This window comes from Canis lupus, chromosome 34 (genome assembly GCF_048164855.1).
Source record: "Canis lupus baileyi chromosome 34, mCanLup2.hap1, whole genome shotgun sequence".
Lineage (NCBI taxonomy): Eukaryota > Metazoa > Chordata > Mammalia > Carnivora > Canidae > Canis > Canis lupus.
The window spans coordinates 10,183,748-10,200,458 of NC_132871.1; the positions used below are offsets into that span (position 1 = coordinate 10,183,748).

The 16,711-nt window shown below is 38.3% G+C and overlaps 2 long non-coding RNA genes across 9 annotated transcripts in view; both read left to right on the plus strand.

Moving 5' to 3' along the window:
* Window positions 1-16,711, plus strand: part of LOC140624410 (uncharacterized) — a 373,398-nt gene that overhangs the window by 150,305 nt on the left and 206,382 nt on the right. The window lies entirely within an intron of this gene.
* Window positions 1,108-14,861, plus strand: LOC140624173 (uncharacterized). Its single transcript, XR_012023690.1, has 3 exons — window positions 1,108-1,183; window positions 12,514-12,659; window positions 14,745-14,861. It is a non-coding gene; the product is annotated as an uncharacterized lncRNA (long non-coding RNA).

Consider the following 16,711-nt stretch of genomic DNA (forward strand, 5'->3'; position numbering starts at 1 on the left):
TTGATAGATAACATAACAATGAAAAATAAAGTTTAAAATAGAAGATGAATGAATATAGCACTTTCTTCAGGCATGAATATTATTATTTGAAAACTGTAATAGCCACTAGAATGTTGGAAGGGCAGACAACAAAAGCATTGAATAATTGTCCTAGGACTATAATCAGACTTCCATTATTGACCTCTGTTAATATTCTACTGTAACTGTCTGCTAAATTGGTTCCTTGGGGCTTGAAATATACAGTGATGTTATGAGTTCCTATCGTAAATTGCCACACAGTAAAGTAGCAAGTCTCTGAAATAGTGTTGGCCCTAGTTTGATCAATACTCAATTCAAAGCAGTGCAATAGGCAACTGTTTCCATAGAAACATTGATGTCACAGAGGTTGAACAGCGGCTGTTACAACAAATCATTTCCTTTGAGCAGTTGTAATTGACTATATGTACAGTTGGCTGTCACTTGAGACCATTTACATCAAGCAAGTAACAGAACCACATTAGTTATTCCAGGAGTAAGAGGGTTAGCTCTTCCTTTTGTGACCTTACAAATACCTAGGAGGATATTGCCATAGCAACCAGCAATATAACAGGATGAACATTAAGGTAGCTGGCCTTAATGTGGTAGCATTCTTCGGAAGCTGAAAGGTAGTTTTAATAAAGTTTACCTACTTGTTACATTAACACAAATCCCTTGCACCCCACAGTAATGACTTGGTTTCTCTCTCAGACATCACCAATAACAGACATTACAATTCCATTTGCACTTCATTTCCGGTTTCTCACCCTTCGTTTTCCCTTAGCATCTAGCTGCTAAGGCAGTACACATGCACGTTTGGCAAAATCTTGTTTACTGAACGCAGAGTTTGACCCTGGAGAAGCGCTAAAGTCGGAAGTGCTTCTGACTTGAAAAGAGAGATAATGAGAGAAAGGAACGTTTGACAAGAAGTTAAATTTTTACCCTCGATTTTAAGGACATGAAAGAAAAAGAAACAGATGCGAGCTTAGTTTACTTCTGTTGTGTTCCTTTAGGCGAGAATCACTGGCACAGTTGAGTTTCATATTCTAGAATTCCTCACATTATCCCACTACCTTACCAAAGTTTTTCGGGGGTAGCTCTACCCGATGGCACATTTTGGAGTACTCCACATATTTCTGGGGAAATTAAGAAGTTTATGTGTCCTTTGGTAAGTCAATAAGCAGAAACTGGTATCCATGTGTTACCGAACTGCCTGCCAAAGCAAAGATCATAGGCTAATGGGTATATTTCTAGAACTATGAGAGTTAATTGTGCCCAGATAGAATATCTAGTTTCCTGAAAATCTTTCCAGCATCTCATGTAAGCTTTACATAGCAGGTGAAATTATCAAGAAGAAGAAGCTGTAATGGCATTAAATTGTGTTCATTTCCATTTGCAGTGGTGTCAAGGATAGAGGGTGTTTACGGGTATGTCAGGATCTGAAAAAGCATTTGCAGGCACAACCTAGAGATCAGGCTTTATGTGCAAGCAGGCTGGAAAGAACTTGCACTGCCTGTCTCAGCCATAACTGCAGGTATGATTAGCAACACTGTCATCTTGGTTTCTCCAGGAAAGAAAAAAATATATACGGTTATCAATGAGGAGAGGAGGCAAAAACCCTTATAGGGGAGGTGTTTACTTGGAAAGGATTTTCCAATACAGACCCACAATGATCAGCCTATAGATTTTTGACCGGTCTGCCCTATTCCTCAGGGTGAATCCTCAAAGGTAATAAAATTGAATTGCAATCAGTATTCTTTGATGCTAGCCTGCCACCGACTGTTATTCACCTTGAACTAGAGAGCGACTATTTATAAGATTGTTTAGAGACACAAATCCAGTAAATTACTCTGTTTGGCCTTAAAAGAATGTTTGACTTGAAGCATAGAAATGGCTATAAATCTTACAGGAATAATTTATAAGACAACATAGTGAGTGGTGATCCTCTGGTTACAAAGAGTAAAGAAAGACGGTTTGAAAGGAAAAAGTGTTCCCTGTCTCCCCACCCCCTGCCCGAGGTCAGTGAACTTTTCCAGGGCCCGGCATACAGGAAATTTAGTAATGGCACCTGGATGTCCTGAGAGAGAAGGGAAACAGCTGCCCTTTGCACGTATGCCCTTTCCTGGAGCAATTCTTTTCTCATAGTTGGCCATCTTTCCTTTGACAACATGGCTTGGCCAGTGGAAAAGGAGAATGAGTCAACTGTTACTGGGCACCCAGAGGGATCTGTCTATCAACAGTCAACATTCAGTCAACAGTCCAACAACCTTCCAAAGGCACCCTAGTCAGAACAGCTGATTGAGGGTATGTGGAGGCGGGGGAGGGAGAGAGAGAGAGAACATGAAAGGCACTCTGCATTCTAGCTGAATATGTTAATTCCTTATTACATACACAAATCTTTGGGTCAGTCTTGATATATGCAAAGTTTGATTGATTAACATGATGTGATAGAGTTACACATCTTAGTTTTACTGGTGGAAGAGTCTATTATTAGTTCATAGAGTCTATGGATGAAAAAAACAATATCATAAATAGAATAAAAAAGAAAGGAAATCAGGAGAAATGAATTATAATTTTGGCCTCTCCATTTACTGGTTTAATTCCTTCTCCCATGTCCCTCAGATAGAGCCCTAATGATGTGTGCAGTGAAATAGTCAAGGGGTACAAACTTTTCAGTAGGACCTCTTCACCCTAGTTGGAGACTTTCAACCATTTTAAATGTGTTGTTTTTGAGTCTAGGGGAATACAAGAAAGCATCTCAAACTCATTGCTTCTGTTTTTCATTTTGTATCTCAATAATTTAAAAACAGTCATGTGTAGGAATGAAATATTTCAAGAAAAAAATGTTTTCTCAGACCACATGAGGCTAGTTTCTTCATTAGTAATTTAATTTTCTATTTCTGCAACTCAAAGAATTTCCAAGACTCTCTCTAATATTGCCGAAGTAAACTTGCTGTGAGACTACCTATTACCCAAGTTTACTCCATTTGATTTGATTAAGCCTGATAAGGTTAACAAGATAAAGTGGAATGGAATTTTTGAAAGTATAAAATTTTGGTCAAATAAAGTACATTAGCATAAATATTTCTTCAGTGGTTCAATATTATATTTCAGGGTTATTATCCCAACACCAGTTCTTTATATGGCCAGAAAAGGTATCAGGATTGAGTTGAATCTGTATAGATCCTATATTTCTTTGTTGATTGAATATCTAAAATGTGTGTATTGTTTTGGATTTTGGGGGACAATTTCCTTCCCGTTTTATAAGTGGAGGATAGGTGCATAACATCATAAATTCTGGCTAACTGAAGATTCCAGGTAACTGGGTTTCTCCTGGTCAAAATGTTGATGTTGTTATCAATATTAGGCAGAGTAGCACTCCTCTGAGATAGTGTGAAGTGCCTACAACTATGCCTTTCCAGGTAGTGAGAGAACAGTGACATTGATGAATATGTCTTTTGAGTATTTTCTACATGCTATTGACTTTATTTTTCCCAGTTTGGCAACTTCAATATCGATGACTCTTTGGGACTAGATTCGGCCAATTTAGTCCCTGGCCTCCTCATCGCTGTTGGGTTCTGTGTCCCTGCTGGCTGATCTGACTGTCCCTTCCCCCCCAGTGCCCTCACCTTGGTCCTGTGCCTGCCTGGAGATGAGTAAGGCTGGAGCCCCGAGGTCTCTCAGCTGCTGGCCTACTGTCCATTGCCATTCTCTGCCTGCTGCTTCTCTCTTCTGTCTCTGGCACTACAGCCCATCCCCTGTTTCTAAAAGCTATCTTTTCACCTTGACTTCCCTGTGATTTCTCCTGGTTCTTCCTCTTTCTGATTCTTCCTCTTTTCCCACCATCCCTTACATTTTGCATTCCCCAGAAATCAGTTTTTGGTTCTTATTCTTACTCTACTTTCTCTCTCTTCCCATAGCTCTATCCCCAGGTGGTGATTCCCTATCCCAGTTCTCCCTAGGGGACCTATTCAGAGACAATTGAATAAAGTCAACAAAGGAGGTGAATCCAAGGTGAGGGATTTCAAGAGGACTTTTGGAGACTATGCTTGGGGTAGAGCTGACATCCGGGTAGGAGAGAGCATTTGAGGGGAGTGGCAGTCTCTAGAGGATGGCTGAGCCTGCAGGCAGCTTAGAAAACTTCAAACAGTAGCAGTTATCATTACTACTAGTGGAGGACTATTAGTACCAGTGGTATTACTACTATGGGAGCAGGAGTAATGCCTGTGGAAATGGAAATGCCCTTTAAAGGAGTGACATTTTCAATTATTTAGAGGTAATCCCTTAAAGGGGTGAACTCACCACTTTTTATGACTAAATGTTGGGAGAGTGTGTGAGAAGCTGATACTCAGCGCAGAAGGTGGCGCCAGAGAAGGAGCCAGGGAGGTGAAGGAGCAACCTTCTGGACATCTGACGCGGTGACGTCATCCCTGCATGTGACCGGCTGTGTCTCTCTCCCGTCCCACCCTCTGGCCTGTTTTCAACAGCCTCATGAGAGGCTGACGTCAGGGCCACCTTCCTGTGACATCGCCAGGTCTCCAGTCACAGACCATTGTTTCCTGTAGGAAGACTAGTGATTCTTTCAACAAGCTGATATTATCCCGGGTTCTGCTGACAGTGCAGTCCCCCTTGTTGGGTTTTCCAGTCCCCTTTATGCTGTTTGCACACCTGTCAGGGAGAGACCAGAAAGGGGATTTCACATCTCCTCTACTCCTATCCTCTCCAGGCTGACTGAGGCAATCCCAGATTCTCAGGAGAGAAAATACGATTGGCCCATCTTGGGCCAGTGTCCTCCCTTGTTTTGAAGGGACATGATATAGTACAAGCATCAATGCTGAGAGCTTACATTGGAGGCTGAGGCAGGCTGCTCCCAAACAAGGGTGGTCAGTGGGGTCAGAGCAGGTATTTCAAAGGGCCCTTCAACATTTAAGCAAATTAATAAGATAAATAATATAATTTTTGTGTTCTTAATTTAATAGCACTGATGCCTAGAATATTATCAATTATATGCCATTTCATCCAGTAGTTGTACTGGATAATGTCATTTAAAATGTTTCTAAAGAAAATAAATAAATAAGTAAATAAATAAATAAATAAATAAATAAATAAATAAATAAAATGTTTCTAAAGAAGCAGGCACACAAATTTATATTTTTTATTTTTTTAAGATTTTATTTATTTATTCATGAGAGACAGACAGAGAGAGAGACGGGGGGGGGGGGGGGGCGCAGAGACACAGGCAGAGGGAGAAGCAGGCTCCATGCAGGGAGCCTGATGTGAGACTCGATCCCCGGCCTCCAGGATCATGTCCTGGGCCGAAGGTGGCGCTACACCGCTGAGCCACCCAGGCTGCCAGGCACACAGATTTAATGCTTAAACTGTCTTTGTGACTTGGGCCATCAGATTAATTCAGAGTTAGTCTGATGCTAATGGCTAAGGGCCTGAGTTCAACACCAGTTGAGTTCAGACAGGCAGGGGCCAGTTGTACCCATCTGTAACCATGTAAAAGGGCAAGATAAATGGTTCAAAAAAGGTTGAATTCTAAATTTTGCTTAAGGCTGATGAGCTTTGCTTCCAGTTAATAGAGGTTAATTTAGGGGGTGGTGGTGGTGGGGATGAGAAGATAGTATATTTGGGGGATTTTAAATTATGTTTACTTATTTTTTTTAAAGATTTTATTTATTCATAAGAGAGAGAGAGAGGCAGAGACACAGGCAGAGGGAGAAGCAGGCTCCATGCAGGAAACCTGACGTGGGACTCGATTCCAGGTCTCCAGGATTACATCCCAGGCTGAAGGCAGCGCTAAACCATTGAGCCACCCAGGCTGCCCTATATTTACTTATATTATATTGAAATAAATTTATAATATAGATTCCTACATGATGACTACTTGCCTGTTTGGGATGTGAAGCAAGATTTTACAGACCAAGGTTTTTCATATCCAGTTTTGTTTTGTGTGTGGATGTTTTTGGCAATCATGACCAGATAATATATCTCATATGAAACTACCTGAAATTGAAGAATGATCTGATGATTTGATTTAAGTATAAAAAATTTTTACAGCTTGGCCATAAGAATGAGATGTTCTTTCCTTCCTCAAGATGTGTATGCAGTGTCTCTTTGGAAATAGCCAGGTAATCTTCCTGGGGCAAAATGAGCCTTTGCAGGCCCTATGTCATGTTTGTGATCTTGCCATAAAAAAGAAGAAGAAGAAACACAGCAGTGGAAATGTGCAATTTCAACTAAAGAAATTTTGGTTTTGGATATCCAGGATAATGAAAGGAAAGAAAGAACTTACAGTAAGGAAATGTGGACAAAGGGAGACCCTAATTTTTTTTTTTTAAGATTTTATATATTTATTCATGAGAGACAGAGAGAGAGGCAGAGACATAGGCAGAGGGACAAGCAGGCTCTCTGTGGGGAGCCTGATGCGGGTCTCAATCTCAGGACCCCAGGATCACGACCTGAGTCAAAGGCAGACACTCAACCACTGAGCCACCCAGGTGCCCCGGGAGACCCTGATTTTTTCTGAGGTTTACTGAACTAGTTAGGACCTAGTTCTGTTATTTCTAATTTAGTGGGGTGACTTAGGGGTGACTTCTGTCTTTAAGATTTCAATTACTGGGTTGTCTGTGATTGAAATCTAATTCTTATGCAGATGACTGGGAGCTAATCTGCAATATTGGTGCCAGAAAAATATTTATAGATACATATAAATGATTAATATGTGATGTGTGGTATTCTAATATTTTGTATGTATTGATCATTTAATCTTCAAGACAAGCTTACATGGTAGCGATTGTTTGTATCCCTATCTTACCAATGAAGAAACCACAGAGAGGTTAAGTTCATTGCTTGAGGTTGGACCAGTGATAAGGGTTGGGGTCAGGATTTAAGTCCCAACAATCTGACTTCAGAGCTGAAGCATTTTACCACTATGCAAAAGTCCCAGGAACCATTTTGGCTCTGAGAAAATTGTTTAATCTTTGTGTCTAATTCCTTTGTCTTTAAAGGCCTGCAACAGTACTTCCTGCCTCCTCAACTCAGAGAAGTGTGCTGAGATTAATAGCAGCATGTGTCCATTTCAGCCTCTGTGGGTCTCTCCCTTATGCACCAAGCTCCCTTTGAAGTCAATAAAAGCCCTATGTGTGTGTGAAGGGAAGCAGGGCCCTTGGCAGTTGAGGGGATGTGTAAATATTGAGGGAACGTATATAAATCACTTTTATTTTCTTGGAAAATGATCTATATAAACATCAAATAGCATGAAATGCTTTGTATTGTGTGTTTGCAGGTAACATTCTCCCGTATGTGAGATTCTCATTTTGAAGTCACAATCTGTGGAAAGTACCCTTAGGAAATAATTTTATGTTTCTAGTGTTTGCTTCTCAGGTAAACCACAAACTTCTCACCGTCAGGAACCAAGTCTGATTCATCTTTATTCTAAATATTTCCTTATTTTCTCCTCCTTACTCCTCTTTAAAAGGTATCTACTTTGGCACTTGGTACATAGTAGGTGCTCACTAAAGCCTTGCTGAGGGAATGAAAACTGGGGAAATTGAATTTTGTATAGTGACTTCTCAGTTAGTTTCAATACTAGTGAGGGGGATTACATGGAAGACCAAGAATTATTTTGGGAGAATTTTGACAAGACAATTTTAAAACACTAATTATAAGAGAAAGAATATGAGGATTTGAGGCTAGATGTTAGTTTCTTGACCAACAGGATTGTGAAAAGCTGGATGTTGTCTTGATAAGGCTCCTATATTTCTTTACAGACTTTAAATATTAGATTACTTGGGTTGGACTCAGTTCTGCCTGGAGGTAGGAGGTTTGAGAGAGGAAATGGTGGTCACCCTCCTGGAGGCATGGAAGCAGCAGAGAAACCATTTACCATGGATGGAGGGCAAAAGGGAGTATCTTGGCAGATACCGTCTGTCCAGAGGAAATTTTCACTATTGAAGTTGTTCTTCCAGTTAAACTTTCTTAGACACAGTGATATCTCCTAAGGGTTCCCACAGAAGGTCTGCTTTTCAGATGTTAACCTATCCAGTGTGCTTTAACATTTATCAAGTCACAGGACATAAAAATTTTAGAAGCCAGTGATAATCTTCTCCCAGGAATTGAGATCCAAAGAATTTCATCCTTGGCATTCATCACTCCTGAAGCTCATTAATTTGGATCCTTGTTTTCCTCATTATTCTAAGGAAGACAACATAATCATGACCGTTTCAATTCCTAATGACAGAGAAGATCAGTGACTTTCATTTTCCTTTTCCAGTCAGTTAATCGGTAAATCAATCAATATTTTTTTGTATCAGTTCTGTGAAAGTCATTACACTACAGTAAATTCAATATTGAAAGAACGATTTAAGGGTAAGAAGTGCTTCAGGAATACAAGGATAGGTCAATATTAGAAAACTCGTTAAAAAAACATATAAATCTCATAAGGCAGAAAAACACTTGGTAAAAATTAATATTCAATCTTAATAAAATCTTTATATGGGATTTAATTATACTACTTTATTTATTTAATTTTTTAGAGATTTTATTTATTTATTCATGAGAGACAGAGAGAGAGGCAGAGACACAAACACAGGCAGAAAGAGAAGCAGGCTCCATGCAGGGAGCCCGATGCGGGACTCAATCCCGGGTCTCCAGGATCTCACCCTGGGCTGAAGGTGGCGCTAAACTGCTGAGCCACCCGGACTACCCCAATGATACTACTTTAAAATAATAAAAAGTATCTGAAGACAAAAGCTAGAAAAATTTGTGGGAAAAAAGAAAGAAACAACACAAAGATGTCTACTTTTATTATTATTATGCAGTACCGTTTGGCAGGCTCAGCCAATGCAATCAGACAAGGCAAGGAAATAAGATGTATAAATATTGGAGATAAAGTAAAAACATTGTTATTTGCAGATACGAGTCAAGTAAAAGACTATTAGAATCAGAAGGAGAGACAGAAAAATGGACAATTTTAAGTAAACAAAACAGTAGCTTTTTAAATTGACCTTTTGTATTTTTAACTAAAAATTTCTGATTGAATAAAATGAGAAATTCCACTAACAGTAACAGCAAAATAGAAAATTGGTAGAAATAGTAAGAGTGCAAGACCTAAATTAAAAAAACAAAACAAAACAAAACAAAACAAAATATATATGAACTATAATAAAGAAAAAGAGGCCTTGAGTAAATAGAAATAGAAGTGTATAAATATAGATACAAAATGTTATGTTCTTTGAAGCATTCAATAATGTGAAAAAGTAAAAAATTTAATGCAAATGCAATAAAATCCTAATGGGATTTTTTGGGAACCTGACAAAAATGATTATGTAATTCATTGGGAATAATAATACACAAAAATAGCCCAGAAAAAAATGGAAAAGAGCAATGGGAGAGATGTTCTCAAGGAAATAAAATGTATTTTAAAGATTCACTAATTAGAACAGTGTAATTTACTGGCCATAAAAAATAGAGATAAATCAGTGGGCCAGAATACAATCTGTAGAACAGATCCAAGTATTCACCAGACTTTAGCATATCATAAAGGTAGAAGAGAATAGTTTATTCAAATAAAAGGTATTTTGACAGGCTAACATTTGGGGGGAAGGTATAGATCTTTACTTTATACTTTACATGCAAATAAATTTCAGACAAATTAAAGATTTTGTGGTTTATTTTGTATTTTATTGTGGAAAGATGAAAGTGCTAGAATAAAATATGAATATTTTAATAATTTTCAAATAGGAGGATATATTTTTAATATAATGCCAAAGGCTGAAGGCACAAAGTTTTGATAGATCTAATTATATAAAAATTTAAAACTTTAGTATAAAAAAAACACTCAAGTAAAAGGTTACCATGCTCCAGGTGTGTGCTTATACTATACATCTTGTACCAGACCCAATGGCTAATTTTTTTTTAAAGATTTTATTTATTCATGAGAGACAGAGAGACAGAGAGAGGGAGAGAGAGAGGCAGAGACACAGGCAGAGGGAAAAGCAGGCTCCATGCAGGGAGCCTGACGTGGGACTTGATCCAGGACTCCCGGACCACGCCCTGGGCCAAAGGCAGGTGCTAAACTGCTGAGCCACCCAGGGATCCCCCAGTGGCTAAATTATCAGGAATTTTGCAAGCTGATTATTAAACAGAGCTATCACTAAAAATTATATATACTTGCAATTTAATCTATTAAGAACAAAGCTAATAAATATACAAACCTATCTCTTCTTATTTTACCACTTTTGCTATTATCTAAGCTCTTGAAGCTCTTGAGTTTCTGTTATATCTCTACAGTGGGAATATAATGTAATCAATTATAGGGAAGTAGATAACTGGAACCAGAGGCTGGGATGCCACCAGCACCTTCTGTCTCCATTCCTGGTTCTGCTCTGGTTCTTGCTACATGTCAATATCATCCTTTTTTACTGAACAGCAGCATCTTTACGTGATTTGGACATGTTAGCCTGCAACTATTAGACTTCCATTTTTAATTTCACTACCAGAGAGGCAAAGAGGCACTGAAACTTGTTCTCTTATCTCAGGAGAAAAATAGCCTTGACAGTTTGACCGATTTGGTGTAAGTGTCATCCTCCAAATGAGTCAGAATGGCTTGAAGGCTTCTTGATGTCAGGCCCAGAGTTGATTGGGTGTCTGGTCCTAGATCAATGTTAAGTGGGAGGTAAGATCTATTAGAATATAAGCCACTGTATTTTGAAACACATATTAGGAGCATTTCCTAGAGAAGCATTTTGTTCTGGGCAGACAAAAGAATAGAATGTCCATGATGCTGAGCTTCTACTTAAGCTTTATCCAACTTTTGGAGAGATCCCTCCTTGAATTACAGAAGCCAGTAAACCACAAGAAATTGGGTCATGTTTAAGCTCAAAGCCTACATTATTATAAAAGTGATACTAGAGATTTTGAGATGCAAAGATACTTTTATCTTTTCCTCTAAACCGATACTCCTCTAGCAGTCCTTACTGTTATTGTCACATGAATTCATAATCACTGAAATCCTTTTTTTTAAAAAAAATTAACATACTAAGCTAATTAGTATTTTGAAAACTGTGAAGGAAATAACTATCACCATTTTTCTATTTAGTCTCTCAAAGAATTATCACAGATTTGAGTTTAGTGAACATTTATTGAGTACTTACTATAGAGCAACACCAAAGAGGGGAAAAAAATAACCTCTTCCCTCAGAGCCCCCACTCACTAGGAGACTCAGTGTGTGTTATGTTAGGTTTGTCTTGGGCATAGTTTGGCTCTTGGTCATGATGAGAAACAGAGGGATTCCCATGAACCTTAGGTTCTGGATGAGTTCTTGAAACTGCATCCCTGTCCCTATGTGAAGAGTCAGACTCCAGCCATGAAATTGAGCCCTAGCCCATAGATCATGGACCTAAATGCAGCCATACAGCACCTAAAGAAGACTAAACAGTAGGTTTAAAAGGAAATTAATGTAATTTTGCAGCCTTTCTAGCTTTGTGCTGTGGTGATTTCATAACTTCTGATGTTCAACAGAGGGACCATTATTGCTTTCTCCTGTTTTTATTTATGCTCTGTTTACAACTAAAATACTATGTACAAGGAAACATTCTGAGTTTGTCACTTAACACCAACAAAATGGCCATTCAGTTCAGATTGTAGCCAAGTGTTCTCAGGGCTAAGTTAAAGCCAGTGATTGGGGATTATGGAAATCCAGGAGTATCTTGAATGACAGTATTTATTATGCTTCCTCTGGATGCCTTGATTTGGAGAAGAAATAGTTGAAAAGTATCTGATGATGGGCAGCCTGGGTGGCTCAGCGGTTTAGCACTGCCTTCAGCCCAGAGCCTGATCCTGGAGACCTGGGATTGAGTCCTACATCAGGCTCCCTGCATGGAGCCTGCTTCTCCCTCTACCTGTGTCTCTGCCTGCCTCTCTCTCTCTCTCTCACATGAATAAATAAATAAATAAAATCCTAAAAAAAAAAAAAAAGGAAAAGTATCTGATGACTCCTATTTTTTATTCAGCTATGAAAAAGTTAAAGGAATGTATATGGGAGGTGGAGGTAGGGTGGGGAGGTCGTACTCAAGGTGGAGAATTTTAATTTTATGGATATAGTGGAAGCCTCAGGGGCTTAGAAATTCTGGCAAACCCATTCCAGGCTAACACATTCAAGCCAGTTTTCATGAGCCACTGTAGCAAGGCAGGATTTGGGCCTCTTCCTCTGACTTTGAAAACGGAGACTGCTCCAGGCCAGAGATGTCAGTGTATATAGTTAACTGTTATGGATCTTACAATAAAAATTTGTTGAAGGTCATTAAACACTCATCTCTCTATGTTTATTACTTTAGTCTTTTATTTGTTGGTAGACATGGATCGTTTGATGTCAATTACCACCACACTTGGCATTTTATGCAGTAAAGGTCCTTATGGTTCTTGATGGGTAAATAAACAAGCTAGTGAAAAGCTACAGTGACAGTGGTTCTTGCATTTCTGCTCACTTAACAGCCTGAAGCCAGAGTGGGAGAAGGTCTCTCTGCAGTTGTGTCTTCTGTGAGTGATGCTTTGGGCCTGAATCCATAGTGCTTGCCTGCTTCTCTCTGCATCCCACATGCTCTCCTCCTCAGATGCTGCAGTGACCTTGGCAACTCTAGGTGAATTGGGGATTGAGCATTTTCTTTTCTTTTCTTTTCTTTTCTTTTCTTTTCTTTTCTTTTCTTTTCTTTTCTTTTCTTCTTTTCTTTTCTTTTCGTTCTTTTTTTTTTAACTCATCACAAACCACTGGTTTATATGAAATGCTCACTTTCTTTAGTACTATGTGAAGAGGGAAATTTATCTTCTTGCTCAGAGTAACCATTGTTTTTTACTTATTTTAGGGTAAGGTCAGGGCATTTCTTTTCCTCCCTGATTCTCTCCCTCCCTCCTCCTTTCCCTCCCTCCCTCCTCCTTTCCCTCCCTCCCTCCCTTCCTTCCTTCCTTCCTTCCTTCCTTCCTTCCTTCCTTCCTTCCTTCCTTCCTTCCTGATGGAGTATTTAATTCAGAGTGACTTTCCCTGTGTTGAGCCCATCTGAGAATATTTTCACTCAGCTTTGCCCTGACTATACACATGATTACCTATTTTCTCATTTTCCCATAGTAGTAAACCCAATGTAATTAATTAATTACTCTCCTGGAGTATGTATCTTGTGCTAAATGTTCTGCCCACATGCTACCCTTATGACAATCCTATAGAATGGGTACTAATGCAATACCATTTTACACATGAGGAAACTGAAGCAATCACTTGTTCAAGGTCACATGACTAATAAGAAGCAGAACCAGAATCCCAAATCAAGTCTATCAGATTTGCCAGATAGGCTCACGTCAGATATGACCATTTTGTTGAAGAGCTCAAGTTCTGTTACTTGCATGCTTGATGCAACAATTGTTCAGAAAAATAATATTAATATGTATACAAAACTCAGGTAATTTTCAAATTATGATACAGTGTGCTTAGCTCTAAAATGATATCTACCATAATCTATTCCTGATTTAATGTTTTATAAGAATCTTTTTCCACTTTAAGATCATGAAACATCAATTATCCTTGTCTTATGGATACAAAAAGGATGCTAGGTAACAGAAATTTTTGTTTTAAAAAATCCAGGTAAATCCTGGCAAACATTGTATATGACAAAGAAACTTTTGCTTTTTAAGTCAATACTCTGAAACTGAAGAAGAAAAAGTTATTCAGAGAAAACCCATCTTTTCCCTCTTCAGCTTCATGGTATTGAGGAGAGAAGAGCTGGGTTTTCTCTGAATAAGTTTAAAAAGAAAATATAATGAACTTAATGTTGAGAAATAAGTAGTCTGCTCACATTAAAATAATCATTCATTCTCCCCCTTCTTTTTCTGGGAACTCCATTTCACAATGATTTGTTCATTGTACACTTAGTCATAATGATCATAACATGATATGGAGAATCATTAATATTTGTTTTAAAAAGAAAAATAGTCCAGGAACCAATTTTATTGATTTATTCATTAGATTTATTAGACACCCACTAGCAAAAAGCTAATAATAATCTATGCTTTCAAATATGTAGATTGTTTTGAAGTTATACTTAGTAGTCAAAACATAAACTTTCTCTTAAAAGGAAAATGCTTCTACTAAACAAACCCTTTATCCCCACTTGTTAAGAAACCCTGGGAATTTTAGGTCTCTACCTGAGAATGCTCAAATATGTTTTGTAACTTCCTCTTGAAAATTAATTGCAGCTTTAGGAAAGCAAAGCAGGTGAGCCAAAACACGTATGCCTTTGTCTTTGGACCTGGAACATCCTCCTCTTAAGTTAGCTGTAGCTCTTCCTTCTGTCGTTGTGTTCTTATTACCCTTCTCTTTAGCACTCACATCACTTAGAGTAGATTGAATTCAGAGAGTTTATAAGATGCTGACTAACATTATCACCTTTTATTTATAGGCACATTTGGCATGTTTATTAGAACTGGCCACTTCATGAAAAATATTTTTTCCTCTAACATTAAGTAGAAAATGTTATTTGTCAACAGGTGATAAATTAATTGTCATATTTAAATTCCTTTTGTGCATTTAGGCATATTAACATGTCTAATGCATTTCTCTTTGAAGTGTGTAAATCTTTAAGTGCTATGTTCCATCACTCAACATAATTCTCTTAACCATTTTATGTACATAAAAAGCTCACATTCATATTAAATGATTCTTTTCTTTCTCAAAATAGGAAATGAGGACCTAATATAACATGTGCTACGTATTTCCCTCCAAAATAGGCCATAATGGACTGAAGCCGAAGTTTTAAGAAAGTGTCATATAATTGATATTGTGAAAGACATCTTGCATCAGTCCTAAATGTGGCCAAGGACATCCATTAAAATGACAATGACCATAATCTGAAATTTGGTACTCATTTTTATCATTCCATGAACAAGTCACCCTTTTGTAACAAATTACAAAATGATCATAATACCACAATCCTGTAATTATATAACGATAATAAGGGATACTATTTAATATCTTAACCAGTAAATAGAAAACATCAAATTTTAACTAAAATGTATGTTTTCTAGCACAGAACATCTCCAGTAGTCACCATTTCTACTTAAATTAACAATCCTGGAAATATCACTTCTGCTTGTTCTCCTTAGAGAAAATTGGACCTCAATTCAGAAGAATCAGGTTCCAGTTCTGATTCACCACCTAGAGTTATGTGATCTTGGCAAGTCACTTAATCTCTTAGAAGAGACTATGTAATATATTCCATACCCTACTCTTACCAGTTCTGGAAGTGTTACGTGTATTGTAAAGGGATGTTTAAATGGAAAGTGTTAATTCAGTTTTTCTAATTGTGTCGTCTTCCAAGAATACTTTGGATGAACTGTCCTCAGGTCTTTAAATAGCAGGAGTCAGATTCTTTGCTTCTTTTCTTTGCGTTGTGAAGATTTCATTGAGACAAATACTGTTAGAAACATTCTAAGAAAAGAAAAATCAGTTCAAGGTCAATGCCCCTTTGTTTAATTCAGCGAAATTCAAGTGCAGCAAAAGAATTTGAAAACCTCTTTGGAGTTGAAATGGATTTTGGTCTCTATTGTGCCTAAAAAAACTAACTTCGGTCCATAACTGTTGTTAAAAACAAAAGGATCTAATATAACCAATGCCTCATAGGTCCAAAATGTTCTGTTTTGATTAGTGAGACTCAACTTGCAAGAAAATGAGGAATCTCTAGCTGGCGTGGTGGTTAAGGGCATGGGTTTTACAGCTAGTAGGAGTTGGGTTTGGGTTTGAATTCCTGCTTTGCAGTGCATTAATTGCATGCCCATGGGTAAGTTGTTTAAAGGTTCTAAACATCAGGTTTCTCACTTGTAAAGTGGTTCAGCATCTAGAAGTGTCAGGTGGATTATTTGAAACAATGTCAGCTGAGTGCCTAGCAGAGTCCTGATATGTGGTAAGTGCTCATCCTGTATACAGTAGCTGGTTTTATAGTCTTCATTCTTAAGGGTCCACAGACACTTTACGAAGCAAGATCAAGATATGGCACTGCAGGAGCACCTGGGTGGCTCAGTTGGTTAAGTGTCCAACTCCTTTTTTAAAAATTTATTTACTGGGAAATATCAGAAAGGGAGACAGAACGTAAAGATTGCTAACTCTGGGAAACGAACTAGGGGTGGTAGAAGGGGAGGAGGGCGGGGGGTGGGAGTGAATGGGTGACGGGCTCTGGGTGTTATTCTGTATGTTAGTAAATTGAACACCAATAAAAAATAAATTAAAAAAAATAAAATAAAATAAAATAAAATAAAAAAAAATGTATTTACTTGAGAGAAAAGAGAGAGAGCGAGTGAGCACACAGGGGGAGAGGGAGAAGCAGACTCCCTACTGAGCAGGGAGCCTGATGTAGGGCTTAATCCCAGGACCCTGAGATCATGACCTTAGCCGAAGGCAGATGCTTAACTGACCCACCCAAAGCCCCTAAGTGTCCAACTTTGATCTCAGCCCAAGTCTTGATCTCGGGGTTATGGGTTGGAGCCCCACATTGGGCTCCCCATTGGGCATGGATACTTTTTTTTTTTTTTTTAAAGATGTGATATTATAGAACCTTCACCAGTGAGTAGTCCCAAAGCCCTGGCAGCTCTCTTTGGGACAGGCCCAGGGACAGAGATTACTATTAGGTAAATTAGTCCAAGTGATGGACAT